The sequence below is a fragment of the Eschrichtius robustus genome, chromosome 21 (assembly GCF_028021215.1).
Source record: "Eschrichtius robustus isolate mEscRob2 chromosome 21, mEscRob2.pri, whole genome shotgun sequence".
Taxonomy (NCBI): Eukaryota; Metazoa; Chordata; class Mammalia; order Artiodactyla; family Eschrichtiidae; genus Eschrichtius; species Eschrichtius robustus.
The window spans coordinates 24,165,081-24,184,719 of record NC_090844.1 but is presented as its reverse complement, the minus strand read 5'-3'; the positions used below and the strand labels follow the sequence as shown (position 1 = coordinate 24,184,719).

The following is a 19,639-nucleotide window of genomic DNA, read 5'->3' as shown; positions in this document are numbered from 1 at the left end:
AGGGCTTTCTCCAGCTGTGACGAGCGGGGGCCACTCTTCATCGCGGTGTGTGGGCCTCTCACTGTTGTGGCCTCTCCCGTTGCAGAGCACAGGCTCCAGACGTGCAGGCTCAGTAGTTGTGGCTCACGGGCTTAGTTGCTCCGCGGCATGTGGGATCTTCCCAGACCAGGGCTCGAACCCGTGTCGCCTGCATTGGCAGGCAGATTCTTAACTACTGCGCCACCAGGGAAGCCCTGTCCATCTTTTAATTGGATTATTTTTTATTTATTTTTTTGTTATTGAGTTGTATGAGTTCTTTATATATTTTGGATAGTAACCCTCTTATCATAAGATAAATGGTTTGCAAATATTTTCTCCAATTCCATAGATTGTCTTTCCATTTTATTGATTATTTCTTTTGATGTTCAGAAGCTTTTTAGTTTGATATAGTCCTACTTGTCTATTTGCGATTTTGTTGCTTGTGCTTTAGTTGTATCCAAAAGTTTATTGCCAAGACTCATGTCAAGGAGCTTTTTTCCTGTGTTTTCTTCTAGGAGTTATATGCATTTTGGTCTTACATTTAAGTCTTTAATCCACTGTGATTTAATTTTTGTGAGTGGTGTAAGTTAGGGGTCTAGTTTCATACTTGTACATGTGAATGTCCAGTTCTCCCATCACCATTTAGCTGTGGACTTATCATATATGTCCTTTATTATGTTAAGATATGTTCCTTCTGTACCTAATTTGTTAAGAGTGTTTTATCATGAATGGATGTTGAATTTTTTGGAAAGCTTTTTCTGCATCTTTTGAGATGATCATATGATTTTTTTCTTTCATTCTGTTAATGTGACATACCAAATTGATTTATGTATGTTGAACCATTCTTGCATCCCAGGGATAAATCTTACTTGATGATGGTGAATGATCTTTTTAATGTACTGCTGAATTCAGTTTGCTAGTATTTTATTGAGAAGTTTTGCATCTATATTCATCAGGGGTATGGACCTTTAGTTTTCTTTTCTGGTAGTGTACTTTTTTGGCTTTGATATTAGGGTAATGCTAGCCTTATAAAATGAGTTTAGGAATGTTCCTTCCTCTTCAGTTTTTTGGAAGAGTTTGAGAAGGATTGGCATGAACTCTTCTTTAAATGTTTGGTGAAGTTCCTCTGTGAAGCCATCTGGGCCTGGGCTTTTCTTTGTTGGAAGATTTTTTTTTTTAATTTATTTATTTGGCTACGCTGGATCTTAGTTGCGGTGTGCGGGATCTTTAATTGCAGCATGTGGGATCTAGTTCTCTGACCAGGGATTGAACCTGGGCCCCCTGCATTGGGAGCACGGAGTCTTAACCACTGGACCACCAGGGAAGTCCCTGTTGGAAGATTTTTGATTACTGATTGTTTCTAGCAATTGGTATTTTCAGATTTTCTATTTCTTCTGATTTGGTCTTGGTAGGTTATATGTTTCTAATAATTTTTCCATTTCTTCTGGGTTGTCTGGTTTGTTGTATATAGTTGTTCATAGTAGCTGTTTATGATTCTTTGTGTATCACTTGTAATGTCTCCTTTTTCGTTTATAGTTTTGTTGATTTGGATCCTCTCTTTTCCTTAGTGTAGCTAGAGGTTTATCAGTTTTGTTTATCTCTTCAAAAAACCAAGTCTTAGTTTGGTTAATCTTTTCTACTGTTTTTCTGTTTTATTTATTTCTGTTCTAGTGTTTTTTATTTCCTTCCTTCTGCTAACTTTTGGCTCAGTTTGTTCTTTTTCTGTTTCCTAAAGGTGTAGAGTTAAGTTGTTTATTTGAGATCTTTCTTGTTTCTTAATGTAGGTGTTTATTGCTATGAACTTCCTTCTTCGAACTGCTTTTGCTGTATCCCATAAGTTTTGGTGTGTTGTGTTTCCATTTTCATTTGTCTCAAGATACTTTTAAATTTCTCCTTTAATTTCATTTTTGATCCATTGGTTGTTCAGGTGAGCATTATTTAATTTTCATATGTTCAAGAATTTTCCAGTTTTCCTCCTTTTATTATTTCTAGTTTCATCCTATCTGGTTGGAGAAGATACTTGGTATGATTTCAGTCTTTTTGTATTTGCTAAGACTTGTTTTGTGGCCTGACATATGGTCTATCATAGAATATATTCCATGTGTGCTTGAGAAGAATGCCTATTTTGTTGTTGGGTAGAATGTTCTGTACAGTTGACCTTTGAAAAACATGGGGGATAGGGGTGTGGAAGCCCCACACAGTCAGAATTCTGCATGTAACTTTACAGTTGGCTCTTGTATCTGTGGTTTCAACCAACCATGAATTGTATAGTATTGTAGTGTGTATTTATTGAAAAAAAAACCCACATATAAGTGGACCCATGCAGTTCAAGAGTCAACTGTATATGTCTATTAGGTACATTTAGTCTCTAGTGTTGTTCAAATCCTCTGTTTCCTTACTGATCCTCTGTCTGGATGATCTGTCTGTTGTAGAGAGTGGGATATTAAACTCCCCAACTATTATTTTATTGTAGGTTATTTCTCCTTTTAGCTCTATTAGTTTTTGCTTATATATTTGGGTGCTCTGATTGGGTGCATAAGTATTTACAATTGTTATGTATTCTTTTTTTTGTTGTTTTTTGGCTGCACTGCATGGCTTGCAGGATCTTAGGTCCCTGACCAGGGATTGAATCTGGGTCCTGGCAGTGAAAGCGCCAGGTCCTAACCACAGGACTGCCAGGGAATTTCCAACAATTGTTATATATTCTTGATTGATTGATCCTTTTATCATTATATAATGACCTTCTTTGTCTCTTTTTACCATTCTTAAAGTCTATTTTGTCATACATAAGTATGGCCATGCCTGCTTTTCTTTTGAATACCATTTGCCTGAAATGTCTTATTCCCTTTGCTCTCAGTCTGTGTCTTTAAAGCTAAAGTGAGTCTCTGATAGGCAGCATATCATTGGATCTTGTTTTTTTAATCCATTCAGCAGTTCTGGGTATTTTGATTGGAGGATTTAATCCACTTATGTTTAAAGTAATTATTGTTAGGTGAGGACTTTACTGTTTCCATTTTGTTAATTGTTTTCTGGCTGTTCTGACATGTGGGGAGGGATATAGTCTTAGTGGGAAATTGTGATAGGAACCCAGTTGTGTTTGAGGGTTGTAATAAAAAGAAAGAAGTTCTTTACCAGTTCTTCTGGGCACCTAGAAACATATCCACCAGAAATTCAAGTTAAAGTCAAAGTCATGTTCTCACCTCTGCCTGTTTCTGCTGGGTCTGTGGCCTGTTTAACAGAAGGAAGTTGGAATGGGCGTGTCTGGGTGTGTTAAAAGTTTAAGACAGTATGTAGTGCATTTGATCTATAATTCATCACCATAAGCCGAGGCTTTTAGGGGATAGCTAAAAGAAATATATTTGAGCCCAAAAGTGTAAAAAATGACATTTGACTGTTGCTGTTACATCCTGTAAGTGTGGCGAGATGATGGTGGGACTCGGGGGACGGAGGAGCACTTGATACATGTGGAGCAGAGTCTCAGGGAGAAGGCAGTGCAGCTACTTCCCGTTCCATTGTTTGTAGCAAGGGCACTGCAGACATACAGCCCTTGGTTCTTTTGTGAGCTGATTGAAGTCACTAGCAGAAAAAACGTTTTGGATGTGGGAATAGGGCATTTGGATTTATAAGTTCCCCAGTTCGTATTGGCTAACAGGTTTTAAGGTTTTAAGGTTTTATTGACTGTTCTTAACAAGCTGGGTCCAGCACTGTTGCTGTGTAGCGAGGCTGGGGTGCTGTGTGTGGGGACAGCGCGATGACCTGTATCATGTGTTGCCGCCCTCAGGGCTTCACGTAGGACAGTCCATCCTCTCCTCGGGTGTGTTTTTTGGGCTTGTTCTGAGAGACTTAGATGTTCTGTGGGGAGCAGAGGGTGGGGGAGGCCCAAGGACCTCTTGGAAACCACTTCTCAGATGAACTGGACTTTGGAACCCCTGTCCCTGTCCTGTGAGCGTCATGTTGAATGAGCACTTTGGAAACACAGAGCTAGAATAGGCCCTGGCATTGTGCTGTCGACCTTCCTTCTGGCCATAGTTCAAAAAGCAAAAGCACATTTTCCTTCATAATGGGATTTCCATTAGAGATGTGCTGGTGCTCTCAGGCGAAGTGGCAAGGCTGCTGCCATGGGCCCTTTGGACAGTTAGGCCTGTAGCACTTGTCCAGCTCTCCTGGTTTGGAGATGGGCCAGCACCTTCCTGTGACTCAAACCATGCGGTCTCAAGACCCTGTGAGAACCCAGTGACTTTCAGCCACCCAGAACTTTGCAGGGGTTAAAGGATGTTCAGTGCAGACTTACCTTAATTTTTTAAAAAAATAAGTAAAAACACAGAAGGATGCTAATAGGAGAGACTGCTGTAAATCATAGCCTGACCTTGGCAGGATCAGCTTCAGAAACACCAAAGTCAGGTTTACCTTGCACTTACTGTCATGAGATTTTGAACTTTTCTGTGTTCTAGTGTTAGGGGAAAAGTGCTCTTTTGTCCAGGTAAATATTCTAACCTGAGCATCATTTCCTGTTCCATGTAGGTGTGTCTTTTTGCTCAGAGGAGAAGTTTGGGTGGGTTTAATTTAATCTAGCCTAATTAAATTTCTAATTTTTAAAAAAAATTTTTATTTATTTATTTATTTATTATTTTTGGCTGTGTTGGGTCTTCGTTTCTGTGCAAGGGCTTTCTCTAGTTGCGGCGAGCGGGGGCCACTCTTCATCACGGTGCGTGGGCCTCTCACTATTGCGGCCTCTTGTTGCGGAGCACAGGCTCCAGACGCGCAGGCTCAGTAGTTGTGGCTCACGGGTCTAGTTGCTCCGCGGCATGTGGGATCTTCCCAGACCAGGGATCGAACCCGTGTCCCCTGCATTGGCAAGCAGATTCTCAACCACTGCGCCACCAGGGAAGCCCTAATTTATTGTTAATTAGCACGGTGAGAGAGTTTCACTTCAAGTGAGAGATGGGTGTGAGCAGTGGGGAGCGGAAGGCTTCCCTGGGTCTTGAGTTATGGGCATGTTGTTACGGTTCGTGGGCACAGGGCCCTTTCCCCCTCATAAAGCAGGGAAGTATGGTTTGTACTGTGGAAGCCCTGGTGAAGCAGCACCTGAGGAGGGTTTCTCACGGCATATTGGCATCTGGGGGCTTGGGGTGGTTAGAGCCAGGCCAGTCTGGGGGAGTTGGGCACCATCCAGGACGTTCTGCAGCAGTAGCCAGAGCTTCACTGTGGCAGTTAAGTGTTCTCCTGTCTAGAGGGCCTTATCCGCTAGCTGACTCCGTATGGCTTTTCAGCGTCACAGTCACGAGTTTCGGTGTAGGCGTTTTGAGGACCAACATTTCAGATAACACATCACTAGTAACATACTCTTCTGCCTTCTCAGAATGTTGTCCAGTTGTTTGATGTCATGAGGAGGTGTGATAGAACGGGGGTGACACTGGAAGAGTGAGAGAGCAAGCAACTGCATGCTGAAAACTCTCTTCACACTGGGTAAGAATGCACTTTTCACCTAACAGTTGGACGTCCCAGTGATAGATGGGGGATACAGTAGGAAGTCTGCTTGTATTCCTTGAGCTAAGCATGCCTTGCCCAAAGCACTCAGAAATAGCTAGTTGATTCCTGTATGTCACCGTGACACAGACACCAAGAGTTCTTGGGGTGTCCGGCCATGCTGCTTCTCCTGTGAAAGTAGGTCTGGACGTGTATTCAGGTACTGGGAATTTGAAGCCTGTATGTATGATTGATTATACTGTAACTTTCATTTTGCAAGTTTTAAGGTTCTTTTCCAGATTCCTTTAATTTGTAATTTTGTTATAGAGGTAGAAAGCATAGTACTTAATTTCAGTACTTAATGCCAGTTTTATGACGTGAGTCCTGTGTTCTAAGCGGCACATCTTCCCTCCCAATGGAGGGTTTACTTGGTAACAACGGATGGCTTAGTTTATCTTGCTGGATTCTACAGACTGGGACATTATGCGCAGAAGTAAGCAGACAGACCTGCCCTTTTCTTATCACAAATTCCCAATTCCAGTGTTTTGTGCTCAGTGGAGTGACACAAAATGAAGCTGGTGTTCAAGTGTTCAAGTGGGGTTGTGTCTGGAGCTCATGCTAGACAGGTAGGTACTGTCCAGACTTGTCACTTGCACAGCGGTGGTGACCCAGGCACTCACTCATCCATCCCAAGGCCCTTTGTGCAAAAACCTATGGCAGTGACTGTGTTCGGCCCTTCTGGGGGAGGCGCCCTCAATTCCTAGGCTGCCTGGCCTGTCTCTGGTGCCTTGGAGTTGGAAGGTCCCAGATGGGCCGAAGGCAAAGCACACCATTAAGCCTGTCTCAGAGCCATGATCCCGGAGCCATGTCAGATGTGGCCTGCAGAGCCTGGGCTGGGCGGCAGAGCTGTGTGGTCGTTTTCTGCCTTCATCCCTGGCCCCAGGGTACTGGAAGGCTGTGACTGGGACCCACTTTTGGTGGCTGGTCTTCTCTGTAAAAAGAACGTGAGATCCAAACCACAGAACCAATAACATCAGTGCCCAGCGAGACTGTTAGTTGCTTGTGGTGGTTGCCATTAGTTGGAATTGAGTGCTATGGCCCCCTCCGCCTTTTGGGGGAAGAGGAGTTGGTGAGAATATATTTATATAAAGCACTTTATGGTCTTGGCTATCAAGGCCTGGCTTCTCACTTAATATTTCTTACTCTAAGTCAGTAGTAGAAAACCACAAATACAGATTTCAGATAGGCCTGAGCTAAAGCTTTGTAGCCTGAGGAGGATGTGGGGTCTGCTGAGTGCAGTAAAAGGCATCACGAAAGGTGTGTGAATCTCCCCTGCGACCCTCCTGTGGGTCGGGAGGCTCTGGTCAAGGCCGCCGCGTCCGTCAGTTAGCAGGCGCCCCCAGTAGAGCCTTTGCATGGGTTTTCCAGGCCCTCCCATCCCTGCCCCTTTCTTCCCTTAGCCCCTCTGTCCTGGGCTCAAGGGCCAGTGCTTAGCTCTGTCCAGACCTGAAAATGGGAGCAAAAACGCCGCTCCCTGGTCTGCAGTGTGGATGCACTGGGTTGGTCTTACAAAAAGGAATATGCCAAGCAGTGGTGTGACAGCCGGAATTAGCACTTTATTCTTAAAAATGACAATAGAAAAGTACCTTTAAACAGTTTATAAAAGCATAATAGACTGTGTGGAAGTTGCTGTTTTCCTTAGAAACAAGAGTACAGAACTGTCACCACGAACCAGGCGGCGCTGAAGGCCTAAGCAGGGCTTGGGTGTGGCAGGGACGTTCCTTCCTGTCACTTATCGGAGGGTGAGCGCCCCTCACCCCTGGCTCCTTTTGCTTTTTTTGTGATGACCTTTAAAAGCTTCTTGATCTCTTTACTTCTAATGGAAAATAATGAAACTAGAAAATCTGACACCAACCATGTATATTAGTCATTAAAACATCGAAGTCTTCAGTACAACGTGAGCAGATCGGTAAGAAAGCTTGTGGTCATGTGTAGCTGTATCAGCAGTTAAAAATTCTTAGGTCAGTATATTCTTAACACCCGGCTCTTCTCCAACAAGGGGGAGAGTGAGCTGTCACACACCCTGGAAGTGTCAGCTTACCACGCAAGACCGACTCTCTGGCTTTGACGGAGTCTTGAAGCAAGCTGACGAGTACGCATTCCAGACGCCACTGGGCCGATGGGGCAGGTAGTGTCACGGTGAGCACGTGGGATTCAAGATCATGTTTTAAGTGGTGTGTCTGGCCTGCTGCTGCCAAGGCTCAGGAACACCAGCTCAGTTCTACCCATGTTTTGCAAAATCACTTGGGAGATGGGAGCAGCCCGCTGCAGCCAGGTGGGCCGGGCAAAGGCGGCTGCCTCCTGGGCCAGGGCTGGCCTCCCGGGCCAAGGCTTCCCCTTAGACTCAGCACGTTCACCGGGGGAGTCGCGCGTCAGCTGGGCACACACAGGAGCGTGCTGGCAGAAGAAAAACATAAGAAAACGGCAAAACCCAATGCTTGGCCCACAATTTATGTATAGTCACCTCTGGAGCTGCCGGGCTTTTCTAAGGGTGCACTCTGGTGAGGAATGTGCACCAAGGAAAGGCTGCTTTGCCCAGCTGGGAACCTGCCGCCATTAAGACAGAAGCTCCTGGAGGCTTTGATTGTCTTGCAGGGTGTCCTACTAGACCTGGGAGTAAACCCCGAGCACTGCACTAGTGGTTCTAACATCTAATGCTGCGTTACTCATGGACCCTGGACTCAGGCCAGGTAAACAGATTTCTATACATTCACCATATGATTCTGGAAATTTTGATAATATTTAAAAACATGCCTTAAACATGCAGCTTCTTTTAAAGGAAAAAAATAGATATTTTAAATTACAAGCATTCAAAAGTCAAGCACAAAATCTGTGATCCAACCCAGTGTAAGATCATCCATCCTGTCACTACTTAAAATGTTTGGTATAAAAATACTCACTCTCTTGATTTTATCGTTGACATCTTTTATGTTTCATTCGAAAATATCTCCAAACTGTACAGAAATGGCAGACCATGCGTTCACAAATAACACACACTATTTCTTACAATTATACAGTGTAAAAGAGTAAAACATTTTTATTGTATTTTTTTTCTTCGAGAAAAACAGATGTGTGATAGAGGCTGTGGCAGAGTCTTGAAGGGACCAAAACTGGGCGGGTTCCAGCCTGAAACAGAAAGCAAGCGTGTAAGGGCAGCGGGTCTCACAAGCGCGCGGTCCTTCCTCTGAGCTGCGCGGCTGTTTGGGGACACGAGTGGATAGAAGCCATGGCTCAGAGACTCCTGGTGATTCCCTACGACGGCGCATGTGTACACCTCTCTGTAAACACGGACTATCCTCACTGACCCTCCAGATGCAGACCACTCACAAGCCAGACGCTCAGTGGTCTCGCTTTACAAACATGGGGAGTGGGTATTTAATTTCTGTTTATCTTTCTCTTACTAGAATAATCTTAAGCCCTCCCTCCCCTGCAGTTGCAAGGAAGCACTCATATTTGTTTTGCTTCGTGGCAGAATAAAGGGCCTTCGGATGATCATCTAGACCTTGTCCCTGGCAGACCCTGGTCCCAGGCGTTTCTTAAACACTTCTCAGCTCCTTTGTGTCTGCATCTACTCACTTACGTGAAGGCTGCATTGTAGGTGCCCTACTCTTATTCTGTCACTCATTTTACTTTCATCTCTCCAACTCCCCAGTCCCATCTTACCAACAGGTCAGACTCACATAAATCTGTGACTGCAGGAAAGGTGGACGTAGAAGTAATCAGCACATATACTACTAGAATTCTGTAGGTGGCAGGAGGCCGTCCTTGCTGTTAACAACCCCTCTACTGCCCTGAGTTAAACTCTCACACACAGCACACTGGACGATCGTACTGAGCGCTCCTCTCCCACCCAGACCCGTCCAGTGCCAGCTGGACCTAAACTATGACCCAATATATCTTGTCAGAGCCCAGTTTCTGGATGACAGTACAAATGGGTAAAAATAATGAGCCACAAGTCAGAAGACCGAATATAATAACCACAGACCTGTGGCTCATGGAAAACTCCATGGGGAGAAGCTAGGACACTGCTCTTGAGAGCAGGGATCTGGACAACCCGAACCTCTTCTCTGAAGGTAGGTTAACGCTTACCTGTCTCTTCAGCTTGTTGTAACTATTAAATTAGTCCTCGCCCATCATTTAGTTACGATTATAGAGAGGATAACGAGTGTCCCCTTTGGTTTAGAAGTGCTCCCAACTCGAGCTCTGGGGGCCCCGTCCCCGCGTCCTCCCTTCAGTTTCTCTGAGTTCTCTGGAACAGGATTTGTCCAGCAGGAGGAGGTCACCTCCTTTCGGAAAATTCCTTTGCTTCCCCTGGTGCCCAGCATAGTGGTGGGGATCAGCCCCCCAGACTCACTCAATGCCGGAGGAATCGAAGTGGGCCAGGACCCTTCACGCCCCATCTTTGGTGCAGGTCACACGTACTGTGACACTCAGCAGGGCCAGCAGAAGGACCCCCCCCTCGTGAAAGCCACATCTCTTCTCCCGCCTGATTTCTACCCAGCAGGGGGTGGGGCACCAGGACCCCCGATCCAGCCCAGGTGTGCACGGCCTGAAGCAGGCCCGGGTGGGTGGCAGGAATGCATGTGCCCAGCGTTATGGGGGTCACAGGGCCAGGCCTGGTCTCTGGTGCTGTAGCAGCTGACGTTCTCTAATGAACTCACGAGCCTCAGTCCCCACGAGCGTCTGATCTGCGGCCCTCTGGCTGCCAAAGGGGCCTCCCCCACCTGCTGGTCTCTGTCCGTCCACAGAGGAGGGAAACCAGCTTTGGGGACCCGGAGACAAGGCCGGCTTCCTTCCTCCACAGTCTTGGCTTGTCAGGCCTGAAATGACAAGTCACCCGTCATTCCAAACTTGACCCCATGCCAGCAACCCAAGCCGCGGATGTCGTAGATTCCAGGAAACCAGTGCCTAACAGCAGTTCCCACTTCGGAACAACTCACAGGGGACAGCAGCGGGCAGCCCGTGGGCTCTGGGAACCTGAGGGGCCTCTCGCAGAGCACGGGCTTGGAGAGGGCCGCCCTTGAAAGCGGCCGACGGCCTTCAGGGACTGTGCGAGCAGGGGAACCTTCCCCGGGGGCGCCCACTAGTTTAGGAAGGACGAAGCCGCTGCAGTCTCTTCCAGCCCCTGGCTGGGTGAGGCAGGGCCTGCCTGGTCTAGGTCTGCTTGCTTCTCGGGTGCTCAAAGGCCACCTTCGGGCAAGTGCACGTTGCCAGCTCCGGCCTCTTTCGGTTCCACCACCAGCTCCCGGGCGGTTCTCCCCATTCCCATCAGCTCTGCCCTGGGCGCTTCTGCCAGGACCTCAAAGGCAACGCGTCTCTACCGGGACTCACCACTTTGCCTTCACACGGCTGCGTTCCCAGACACGCCCTGCACTCTCAGGTCACTCTGACAACCCTCACTGGCTTGGTTCGCCTCTCCTGGTACGTGTTTCCACTAGACTCTTCATTCATTTTGCTTTGGGCAGTAAGGTGACAATTCCTAAAGCACCTCCCGCTACCTCGCTCAGACCTCCGCTGCCTCCCCAAGACCCTCAAAACCTTGATCAAAATCCACTTTCCACAAGACCACACAGTCATTCTTACGTCCCCCGCTTCTGTTAGTGTATGTTCCACATATACAAACCCTACTATCTTTCAAAACTCAGTTTAAGCCCCACTTCCTCCAGCCTTTCCTGACCCCTTCAGGCTGCAGGGCTTTCTCAGCTCCTGACCAGAGCTCTCACGGTCCAGGCCACTTACTTGGCTTTCACAAGGATTACTTCCCTCCCTGAGACCGTCTCCACCATCCTCTACTCCAGACACAGTCACTTGCATGTAGCAAAAATGCAGACACCTGGACTCTAGGACAAATGAAACGGGAACGATGGGCCATTAATGGGACATGGCCCCCAGGCTAGGCTGAGAGCCAGGAGACTGTGCCTGGGGCCCACGTGGGGCTCTGCACACCGGCCCTGACAGGGCCTCTACAGAAAGCTGATGCGGGGAGTGGGAAGGCGCCCCCAGCTTTCCGAGGCAATAAGCAACACACCCGACTTCAGGGTACTCTGTCCCCTTCCTGGGCCCCTGAGCAGTAAGAAAGATGGACGGGGCCGGTTAATCTAGGCTGCGTAGAAAGTCGGATCTTTTGAAGTGAAAAAGAACAGGGAGGGAAGAAACAAAGAAAGGGGTGAGAGTCGATAAGTTTCCCGAGCTTTTCCGCTTTTCCATAACTGTGTTGGGTAAATGCAATTCTCACATGGGAAAAGAATGCGTCCGCATTGCCATAGATGTTCCAGACTGAATAGAAGGTCAAAATGTGGCTATTTCAATCCCTGCAAACAAGGAAAGGGGTTTAGCTAGGAACGGAGTTCAAACCTTGGAATGTGTTAACAAGGACATTTTAAACAGAAAGCAAAGACATCCGGGAACACAGAGCACCATGGGGGGTGGGAGAGAGTCAGGCTCTGTTTACAGAGCAGACTCTCCTCACAGAACCTTTCCGGAAAGGGGGTCAACTATGACATGCATGTGATGGGATAAACAAGGGAAGAAAATGTGTATAAAATCTTGTCTGAAGCAGGTCGCAACTGTCTCAATTTGAAGACAATGGAGAATGTCTCCCTGTGTCTTAAGGAGTATTACACGATTCTAAACCAGTTCATTTCAGCTGTCCTTGATGGAGAAGATCACTGCGTGTCCCTCAGTGCTCGGGGACAGCTGCCGACGTGTATGGGTCATGGTGCTGGCTGCCCTGGTGGCGTTGGGGGGTGGCCAATGCCGAGACCCACAGGAGAGGCTGCTCTTCCCTGAGGCGGCTTGGTAGGTTGGTAAGTTAGGGTGTGTTGATCCAAGCGCCTTGTGAGCGTTTTCTCCCAGCAAGAAGAAAATCCTCTTTCTGTCTTCCCCCAATCCATCTGTATGTATACTTGACCTATTTACTAATGATTCCTTCCTAATGATTCCTTACTTATGTTAGAGTTTTTCTAACATTTATTCATTTTTACTAAAAGGTAAGAAATATTCCCCTCCATCCAAATCCCAACATCATATGACTAAGGTTTTTAATAAGAGTGGTTTAGTTTTCATTTTATACCTGTCAGCTTGACTTTTAAAAAATCAAATGCTGATACTAATTTGTAACAGACTAGTTAACATTTTAAAAGGTTCACAGTCTATAGAGTCTCCAGGGAACAGTCATCTGTGGTTAGAAACTCCTCCCTATTCTAAAGATGCATCCCCTGCACCAGCGCACCACTGGCCATGGAAACGAGCTCATGCTGGCCGCCCCCGCTGTGGCCCTGGGTGGACGCCAGCCCTCACCCTCAGGAGGCCCGCCCTTGGGGCCAGAGATCCTCCCTCCTCACAGGCCAGGCCTATCTCTGCAGTGCTGTCTGACTTCAGAGCTGGGGAGGGGAAAGCCTCCTCCACACTCTTGTAACCCGATGGGCGGCCTGGGACTGGTAAGCCCCACCGTGAACACGGCTAGTGCTGAAGACCCCGTCCACGTGGGCCACCGCCACTCTCTCAGGCTCAGCTGCCCACCCAGGACCAAGCCCCGGTTCTCCTCCCCCTTGTCACCAGGCCCTTCCACTGTCTGCAGAGAGTCACCACACGCTCCAGCTGCTGCTGCTTCCTGACGGGGCTCATCTGCTTGTGCACGAATTACTGAGATCTGGGCTGATTTACTGCACTAAAAAAAAAAAAAAACCAATAAAACCCCTCCTCTAACCTTCTAAAAAAATTGTATGGGTGGCTTCTAATTGGTCCTTAAATTTCCCCAGAGGAGGAGAGAAAGCAAAGCAAAATCTTATCTTTTTAAACAGTTTTACTGAGTGGTAATATCCGTAAGAATACTGTGGGCACTTCTGTTAAGGGCCATGAGAAAAGGAAAACCTGATCGATTAGAAGGCTGTAGAACTAGTGGGATATCTCTTGGCTGCCCTGTGTGATGTGGAAAAATCTTTACCTGTTGGTCAGTTTGGTTAGTGTGAGAAACAGACGTCAGTGGGAAAAAAGACCCCAAGTGCCTGACGCCGGCTCCCCATGCAGGCAGGGTGGGCAGGCTGCACGCGCCCACTACGCGCGCCTCTCGGGGGCACTGAGAGGTGGTCTTCTGAGCACGAGATTACTTATGCCCCAAATGTGGTAATGACCTCCTAGGCCCAACTGCCCGGTTCTCTGCCCTTAGCAGGAATCTTGTTCTCTCTATGACTCATCTTTTCTTTATAGGCCCCTCGCAGGGATGAAATCTGCCACCTTATTTGGGCTGGGACATAACTGCTGCTGGCCTGCCCCTGGCATTCCTGCTGTTCTAGGTCAAGCTTTCCAAAGAGACTGGAAGCCCCACATGTGGTGCCCAGAAGGCAGGTCGCCTCCTGGAACCCTGCTGCACGACTGTTCCGAGACCACGCTTACTGCTAGGAGTGAAAGAACTGAGCAGCGACAGCTGGTAGCGACGGAGAAGACGGACAAATCACCAAAATCTTCACCACTAGAAAAGCCCCGCAGTTCAGAGGAGTCCAGGTAGACCCCGTTATAATTCCGTCACGCCCAAGGGCAATCGCCCTGTTTCTGAAGAGGCTCATCAGAATGTCTCCAAGTCATCCAGAAAGGACTGCACTACATTCAGTATAACTGGACTAACAGATCAAAAGGAATATACGTACTACATCTGAAGATGTCCACCAAAATGGTTAATTAAAAGAAAAAAAGGCTTAGGGCTTAAAGGGAAAAACTTCATTCATACATATGTTCCCTTTGATGGACTACCTCATACCCGGCTGCTGCTGGATGAGAGGTGTTGACGGCCTCACGCAGCAGGGCTGTGAGGACCGAGCACTGGGTGCCGCGCTCTGAGAGCCCGCAGAGCTCACCTGCTACCCTGGGACGGCTCCCCCCCAGCAGGCGGCAGCTGGAGGAGACGAGCGCACGCTGATCCCGAGCACCCACGCCAGCAGGTCTCAACCCAGGGCGCCCAGCGCGGCCCCCGGAGGGGCCCCACCCACAGGGGATGCTGGTGTGATGGTCCCGGCTACACCGCTCCACGCGGCCGTGCCCTGCCCGGGACACGCTGCTGCTTGGGAGGAACCGTTCAGTCTCTGACTTTGGAACTCACCAGCGCGCTCCAGTTTTGTAGAACAGCTCGAGAACAGTAGCCACTTGAAGATTGCGTTAACACCCACAAGACAGATTGCAGCCACCATCACACACCTGGAACCTGGGGTGGAGAAAGAGATCAGCCTTTAACACCCGCGGTGACAGCCACCCCGGCTGCCGGCTTCCCCGGGCCTGTTCCGAGGGCAGAGAGCTGCGAGGCAAAGGCACCAGCACCAAAGGCCTCCACTGCTGAGCCTGAGGACGAGCTCCAACTAGGAGTGCCACGAAGAGCTCTCGCCGGGACGTGGTGCAGCCAGTGGGAGGAGGCTCTCGGGGGCCGGGGTGCCCGGCAGCAGAGGGTGGCTCCCAGGGACTCGCTGGCAGCAAGCCCAGTGGGGAGGGCACCTGGAGAAAAGCGTGCCCTTCAGGAGCACCAGGGCATAAGCCCCCCGGGGGCAGGCAGGCAGGGCCTCTGCACACACGTCCCCCAGGACTGGACAGAGGAAAGGCACGGGATCTGAGGCCCCCCGAGAGGAGCCCGAAACCTAACCAACTCCAGGGGCCACCCCAGACCCCAGGGACAACTCTGGTCAGCCCAAGGCCACAGAAGCAACTCTCCAGGAGAACCCTGTGCCGTCACGTGCACCAATGAACTCGACTTTGCTCCGAGCACCTACTAGGAAACAAAACCCAAAAGCTAACACTTGTGAACCTACCCTGCTATTCCCAGTGTCTGAGAATTCTGAGACAGGAAGAGGCAGACACTCAGTGAGCAACACATTTTTAATATTCTTCCTGCAGGCATGGCTGCCTCCAAGCTGGCTGGCTTCGTCAAGAATTCCTGGTGCTGAGGAAGGCAGGCCTTCGCCCAGCACATGGACACCGGTGCCCGATTCCCCGCTAGCGTTCCTCAAGTCTTCAGCGCTGCTCTCCTTCCCGGGACAAGAGAGCCTGCTTCTGGCGCACAGGGCTTTGTGGGCAGGAGCGCACGACGTGCTGTGGAAAGCTGCCCCGGGATGCTGCAGGGAGACCATGCCCTGCGCTCAGACGGCCTCCGGGGTGAGGCGGCAGGCTGAAAGAAAGACCGCCTTCCCAGGGCATCCCTCTTCTCAGAGTCAGGAAAAAAAAAAGTTTTCCCCAGAATTTCACTATAAAAACATTGAAGATGAGTAGATGTGATTCTAGTCTCCTGGTAAAAGTTGGGTTGAGGACAGAAAAATCAATGTTCACCCCTGGAAACAAAACCTATCACCTGACCCAAGTTTCGCCGGCCGTGTCCACACTTGCCGGGCACAGGCAAGGAGGGAGGGAGGGCGTGCCTGCAGACCCAGGGTGCCTCCTGGGGCGGCCAGACCAAGACTGCCTTTTTAGGATGCCTGTCGTTTAGGAAATCACACTGATGACCAGATTCCTCTCAACCTCTGGGCTGGAGCTAGTCGGGAGGACTGAGGACTGTTGGTTTAGGAGTCCTGGGACCCTGGCTTCTCGGCCCGGGTTCTGGGAGCCCAGGGTTTTATCAGCAAGCCGCTCTCTGCAGTTACTGCATCAACAACACTTGTCCGCACACCGGGCTCACCGGGTGGGCAGAGAGAGCACGTGGGCCAGAGTCTGCTTTGCAGAGACCCCGGGCGAGGACTCCCCAGAGAACACAAAACACCAGAGGGGAGTCCCAAGGCGTTCACCTTTAACTTTACGGTGAGCACGCCGGCCTTCTGAACCTCTCCTTTCAGCCACGCAGAGAGCGGATGGCAGTGGACGGTCGGCTCCTGCAGGTGGCCCTGCCCTGCGACCGCGGAGACGCCGAGGCTCAATGCCCTGATCTTAACGTGCGGCCGCGATCTGTGACCTTCCTCCAGGGGCCGGGCAGGCAGCTCCCTGGTGCACGTGCTCAGGGGCCTCCGTGTCCCAGCCAGACTCGCAGAATAGACCATGGGTGAAGGGGGAGCCACAGGTGACTGCACTGGGCTGTCACAACCGTCTTGGGTGGCACGCGGCTCGGCAGGTGCTAGGAGGTGGTTAGCAGAAAGCTGGAAGGGACGCCACCACCCTGGTGCCTGGCAGGAGGCAGGTTCTCAGGCCCGTCCCTACTTTCTGACTCACACAGGAAACAAAACAGACCCCAGGGCTCAGGGTGGGGTAATCAGAACCAGGGCACGTGGAGATCCCTCTCAGGGAAGGGCTCATCCACTCGGGCCGCCGGCGCACGTTCTGCCAGCACTGCCTTCAAGCCCCACCCAGCTCAAGCCTGTTCACGTGGATGTAGCAAAAGGGAGGGAAGAAGAGGAGGAACAGAGAAGTTAAACTGTTCTCTAAACTTGAGTAAAGTGAGGTCTGTTCTGAAAAAAGAACCCCATATAAATCTGGGAGAGCTTTCATCTCCGCTCCCGTGTGCAAGGAAGCACCTGCTGACCCCTCACATTTGCCCTCTTTCCTTGATTTGCATTTTTCCATTAGCCCTTCTCACCACCTGACCTACTGTGTTTATTTTAGTATTCTATTACTCTTCTTCTCCCTGTTACAGAATGTCAGCTCCACCAAGTCAAGGGTTTTGTCTGCTTCTGTCCACTGTTGTATATGCAACACCCAGAACAGTACCTTACATCCTGCAGATGGTCACTGAATATGTATTGTGTCAATGGACTTACATGTGACCGAAAGACCTTGGTTCGCAGAAGGAAAGGGAATGACCCTGGGGCCTATTCTAGGGAGAAGGCAGGGGGTGGCCGCACGGAGCCCCAGCAGCTGTCTGCGCTTCCATGAAGACTCTGCCTTTCCCACCCTGCGAAGCTCTAAGCTCTGCCTGGACACCCAGCAGCTGGGGCTCTCCGGATCACGGCCGCATCCCCAAGGCACTGGTGCTCACAGCCAAAGACACACTAGGCCATTGCTCCCCAAAACTAAACAAAAGGAACAAACAGGTTCAAATTCTTATCTCTTGCCATGTTCTCCTTTAATTCGGTGAGGCTGTAACTACATGTGCTTATAATTTCTACGCTGTGGTCTTGGTCCCCGGCCAGGGAAATTTCATGAGTTCTTTAAGAACACCCTCCTCCCACATCCACTCCAACTCTAATTCTTTCTCCCCCCTTTTTTCTGATGTATTGAACTACATTTGGATACACAACCAGGAAAACTGCGTAACCCTTATTCCTTGTAAGGAGCGACCACAGACTTGCTCGTGCTTTTCTGTCCTCAACCCATCTGGGAAACTGATCACTGCCAATCGTTATTTTGTTTTCTGGAGTTCTCGGCCACATGGCTGAACCATTAGCAAAACTCTGTAGTGATGTGCACACGTTGCAACCAGACTAAACACCATCTGTCAAGCAAGATGTTGAACAAATTAAACCGTCAGTAACACCCACCCCTCTAACGACCACCCTTCTGGTTGGTCTTACTTATGCCGCTGATGGCGGTCCACACGCACACCCACCCCCTTCGGAGCGCTCCTCTCTCCGGAGCATCCTGGGCAATAATTCTCCTTTCTCTTTAAAATGTGTGTCCATGGCTCTTGCCCCTTAGAACTGAAGCTCTTCAGGGGCACAGGCCTAGTTTCACACATTTTTATATCTACCACATAGTAGATAGACAACACACGTTTATTTAAAGGATAAAGAGCTTGTTTACTTTTCTAGTCTAGTCACTGATTTCCCTTTAGAAATAAGCGCTCAGAGTGGGTCAATTAAAAATCCCTGAAGGACCTCTGGGAGAACAGGCCTGGAATGTTCAGGATCCAGAAGGAGGCAGCCCTGACGTTCCACACATCACAAGTGACGCCAGTCTGCATACAGGTCCTTATGTCTGGTACCAGATGTCACTTCTGCCCCTATTCTGGTGCCATCTCTCCAGGGTGGGGGGAAGAAAGCCCCTTCCAATGAGTACAGGAAGGCCATGTGGGCCAGTGGTTCCACTGGTGGCACTTACCCTTCACTTGCCCTTTTCTAGAGACTCATTTTGCTCTAAAATGTTTGTTATTTCATCAGCACCACTGTTTTCAGTTCTAACTTACATTTCCTTAAGATTACACAGCCTGGATTATTAGCTGTTTTGGAAAGGACTTGATCCAAGAGACGAGAAGGAGCCTGGGTAATGGAGCCATACTGAGCTGGTCTAACTTCAGGCGGGATGGGAGACTGCAGTCCCGATCCCAAGTGCAGTGTAATGAGTGCAGTGATCTCTCCTCCTCCCGAGCCACCTCCTCTCCCCGACTCCCTTCAGACCCCAAGGAAGGAGCCTGGCCCATGGCCCACGTTTATCTCAGCACAATGATGCACCCATAGGAGACATTACATCTTTATGCAGCTCCTACAGTGTTTCCGAAGCCATACTTCCAGGGGAGTGGGGAGCAACTGCTGGCCCTTCTCTGGTAGCCACGCCGCCTCTAGATCTCTGGGGAATGGAGCTAGAGCTCTTCGACTGCTTACCAATCCTGCCTTCTCTTTCCTTGGGCCCTATGCCACCACCATCTTTTGCCAGCTGGAACTGCCAAAATCTTGCTCAGCTTTCCTACAGCATTTGACGCTGCAGACCAGGCAGCTCAACACTGCCCTCCCCGGGCGCCGTGCCGCTCCAGCTCCTGGTCACTCTTCACTCCCAACAAGCTGACCCCTTGCATCCAGGAGAGCCTCCAGGTTCTGCCCCACCGACCTCACCTCCGATTTCATTCATTTCCTCAACTATCAGCTTACGCGAAAAACGCCAGATCTGCATTTCACCCCATGAACTCTTTCATGAGCTTCAGAATTTCTGGTTTTCTTATCCTAGACACCTCAAGGTGAATACCTACCAGCCTCCGAAAACTAAGAGATAAACACTGTCACAGAGAGGTACCTGGGAACAGTGCCTTCTGGAGCTGTATAACATGACAGCGCTGGACCAGTGCCATCCACTAACGGAGAAGATTCCCACACAACAAATGCCTAAGCCTTTTCGGAACAAAGAAACAATGGCTGGGGATATATAAATTAAATTCAAAAATTAATTATGGGCATATGGACATGGAGCATGGACTTAGGAAATT

The 19,639-nt window shown here is 49.2% G+C and overlaps 1 protein-coding gene across 1 annotated transcript in view; it reads right to left on the bottom strand.

Moving 5' to 3' along the window:
- Positions 1 to 7,099: 7,099 nt before the first annotated feature.
- Positions 7,100 to 19,639, bottom strand: part of RBPMS (RNA binding protein, mRNA processing factor) — a 186,735-nt gene continuing 174,195 nt past the window's right edge. Inside the window, exons 8-9 of the transcript XR_011072125.1 lie at positions 14,639 to 14,740; positions 7,100 to 8,670 (exon numbers count right to left, since the gene is read on the bottom strand). The gene's annotated coding sequence lies outside the window, so the exon portion shown is untranslated. The remainder of the gene's footprint in view (positions 8,671 to 14,638; positions 14,741 to 19,639) is intronic.